The sequence below is a fragment of the Giraffa tippelskirchi genome, chromosome 3 (assembly GCF_054371585.1).
Source record: "Giraffa tippelskirchi isolate mGirTip1 chromosome 3, T2T-mGirTip1v1.2.pri, whole genome shotgun sequence".
In the NCBI taxonomy this organism is placed as follows: Eukaryota; Metazoa; Chordata; class Mammalia; order Artiodactyla; family Giraffidae; genus Giraffa; species Giraffa tippelskirchi.
In genome coordinates, this window is record NC_137277.1 from 120,104,353 (window position 1) to 120,108,247 (window position 3,895).

Sequence of the window (3,895 nt, forward strand, 5' to 3'; positions counted from 1 at the left end):
ACTCCAGTATTCTTGCCTGGAGAATCCTAGGGACAGCGGAGCCTGGTGAGCTGCCGTCTATGGGGTCACACAGAGTCGGACACGACTGAAGTGACTTAGCAGCAGCAAGTAGACCTTGTCAAAAAAAAAAAAAAAAAAGTCGCACAATGTAAGAGTTGAGAGTTAAGTTTTCTTTGGGCAAAATGAGAACTGTAGCCCAGGAGACTGCATTCAGATAGTTCTGAAAAACTGTTCCAAGGAAGCGAGGGGAGGAGCTAGGATATGTAGGCTAGGAGTTTTGCAACAAAGGGCAGGCAGGAACATCAAAATAGTATCGTTAATTAAAGAAATCAGATGTTTCAAGTTAAGGAATTGAGTGTTTTTCTATGGAAAAGATACAAGGGTCTGGACTCACTGAAATCATTCCTTTGATACATACCTCAGCTATCTGGGCCTAGTATCCTGCATTTACACATCCTAAGTTTCCTCAGGACTCACCAAAGGGTGTGGCTGCAGTCTGATGGCTGCTCAATGGCAGGTATTCTTTTCTGAGTTTCCTCAGGGCTCACTGGCTCACACTGGAGGACTGCAATTGTTGATGACTGTAATATCCTTGGTTACTGATATAGCAGGAAATATTCCATCTCTCAGCCCTTCGATGTGTGCCATACCAAAAGCCTGACCCTCAGACCAAAGCTCCAGGATAAGCAAATAGACCTCTTTCTCAGAAAGATTGGGGTGTGTCTCTTCTGCTGTCTGTACTGTGCCTAGTGTCTGGGGTGGTAATCTGCCAAGAACTGTCCCTCTGATAGTCCTATAGGACTGTCCCCTGACCTCCAGAGCCAGGTGATCAAGGTGAATGCCTAGAGTGGCACCCACAATAAACAGAACCAGAGGGAAAAACCCAGAGCACCAGAAACATGTAAAATGTCCCCTTTGAGAGGGGACTCTGGAGTGTAACAGAAAAAGAGAGCAGAATGGTAACAGCTGGCTGGAGTAAGGCAGAGGAGGAGCATAAGGATAGTGCCTGCTGGAGAGGAAAAAAGTGTAGTGTTTTATGACTGGGGAGATGAGAGAGGGGGAATATAAAGATGGCACCCCCCAGGGGGTGAGGGGAAGAGCCTAGGGTTTTAGAAAAAAGAAAGATGGTGTGTAAAGAAGGTGCCCACCAGCCTCTGACCACAACAGACTCCTGGATCTTTGTTAATTTCAATGCCTGCCCCTTGGGCTGATTCTTTAAGGTCAACAAATGAACCTCTTTCATATAAACTCTGGGCAAGATCACAGGCTTCCCTTGGGCAAGTGCATCCAAGTGGGTGATCCTTTCAAAAGTCATTTCTCAGATTACTATTGCCTTTGGGTCTCATTGTCATGAGCCCCACTGGTTTTCAAAACTAGATGTCTGGGGACTCATCTTTTACTCTGCAGTGAGAAGCTTCTGATGGGGATCCGTACACTAGGGGTGGGCTTTATGGCAAGATTGCATCTCAGCTTCTCCTACCCACTTTGATGTGCTTTTTCTTCGTAGTTCACCTGCTATGTGGTCATTGCTTAGCTAGTTTTTAGGTTTTTCTCAGAGCAAATTTTTCAATATGTCACTGTAGATCTGACGTGTCTGTAAGAGTTCAGGATCCTTCTGTTTCCATCTTGAACTGGCAATGTCAGTATTTTGATTTCCTCTCTGACTGATTTAGTAAAATCCTCTTATCATTTTAAGTGTGTCTGTACATTCTTTTGAATTATCTATGAGGCAGCTTTTTATCTGTAAATATTTTTTTTCCTGATTTCACAGTCTTAATAACTTTCCTCCCATCTTTTTTGCTTGTTTGTGTTTCAGTGCCTCTTTGATCAGATCTTTATTCAAATTGAACTGTCCGAATGATTAGACCTTTATGGAATAAACAAATTTTAGTTTATACAGCAAGCTGCTTCTGTGGACTTGATTTCTTCTGGCTTCTTTTCAGCTGGTGGTTTCTTGGCAGCTCCAGTGTTTTTTCCCACCAAAGCTTTTTTTTTTTTTTTTAATTTATTTATTTTAGTTGGAGGCTAATTACTTTATAATATTGTAGTGGTTTTTGCCATACACTGATAAGAATTAGCCATGGGTTTACATGTGTCCCCCATCCTGAACCCCCCTCCCACCTCCCTCCCCATCCCACCCCTCTGGGTCATCCCAGTACACCAGCCCTGAGCACTTGTCTCATGCATCGAACCTGGACTGGCGATCTGTTTCACATATGATAATATACATGTTTCAGTGCTATTCTCTCAGATCATCCCACCCTCGCCTTCTCCCACAGAGTCCAAAAGACTGTTCTATACATCTATGTCTCTTTTTCTGTCTCGCATATAGGGTTCTTGTTACCATCTTTCTAAATTCCACATATATGCATTAATATACTGTATTGGTGTTTTTCTTTCTGGCTTACTTCACTCTGTATAATAGGCTCCAGTTTCATCCACCTCATTAGAACTGATTCAAATGTATTCTTTTTAATGGCTGATTAATATTCCATTGTGTATGTGTACCACAGCTTTCTTATCCATTCGACTGCTGATGGACATCTAGGTTGCTTCCATGTCCTGTCTGTTATAAACAGTGCTGCAATGAACATTTGGGTACATGTGTTTCTTTCAATTCTGGTTTCCTTGCCACCGAAGCTTTTTAACACCAACACTCTTCTTCCTTCACTACCACTGGCTTCTTACCTGGAACACCCTTCTTATCTGATTTGGCTTCTAGGGATGCCTTATCTCCTTGGAGTTTGTAATTCTTGATCTGGCAGATAATGATGTTCCAGTGTCTGAGTTTTGCATTTGAATTTAGTTCCAACATGATTCTCAGGATTTTCAGTGGATTCTTCTGTATGAGTCTGTGATGAATCTTCTTATGTGGTGCTTGGATGTGTCTTTGGGTCTCTGGGCTTTTTTCAGACTCTGCTAAGGTCTGTATTGAGCATCTTATGTATGGGGAGGTTGCTGTCACTCTTGAGGAAGGCAACTTTACATCAAGTGCCATGCACATAATCTCACTTGTGGAAAGCACTTTGAATCCAAATGCAGTAACCCCAGGAGTAAATTTCAGAATGTTCAGTTTACTTATTTATTGTAGTTGTTCAGTCACTCAGTCATGTCTCTGTGCAACCCATGGACTGCAGCTTGCCAGGCTCCCCTGTCTTTCACTATCTCCCGGATTTGCTCAAACTCATGTCCATTGAGTCAATAATGCCATTCAGCCATCTCACACTCAGTAGTCTCCTTCTCCTCCTGTCCTCAATCTTTCCCAGCATCGGGGTCTTTTACAATGAGTTGGCTTTCACATCAGGTGGCCAGTATTGGAGTTTCAGCATTAGTCCTTCCAATGAATATTCAAGAATGATTTCCTTTAAGATTGACTGGTTGGATCTCCTTTCAGTCCAAGGGACTCTCAAGAGTCTTGTCCAACACCACAGTTCAAAAGCATCAATTCTTCTGCGCTCAGCTTTCTTTACAGTACAACTTTCACAGCCATACATGACTACTGGAAAAACCATAGCTTTGACTGTATGGACCTTTGTTGGCAAAGTAATGTCTCTGCTTTTTAATATGCTGTATAGGTTTGTCATAGCTTTTCTTCCAAGGAGGAAGCGTCTTTTAATTTCATGGCTGCAGTCACTATCTGCAGTGATTTTAGAGCCCAAGAAAATAAAGCCTGTCATTGTTTCCATTTTTCCTATCTATTTGCCCTGAAGTGATGGGACTGGGGTGATTATAAGAATGTTTCTGAAGGGTCCTCTGTGCTCAATATAGTAACTAAGTCCTGTCTGACTTTTTTGTGACCCTGTGGACTGTAGCCTGCCAGGATCCTCTGTCCATGGGATATCCCAGGCAAGAATACTGGAATGGGTTGCCATTTTTTTCCCCAGGGCATCTTCCT

The 3,895-nt window shown here is 42.6% G+C and overlaps 1 pseudogene; it reads right to left on the reverse strand.

The window, feature by feature from the left end:
- Positions 1-552: 552 nt before the first annotated feature.
- LOC145542505 (large ribosomal subunit protein uL4-like) lies at positions 553-3,065 on the reverse strand (annotated as a pseudogene).
- Between the last annotated feature and the right edge of the window lie 830 nt (positions 3,066-3,895).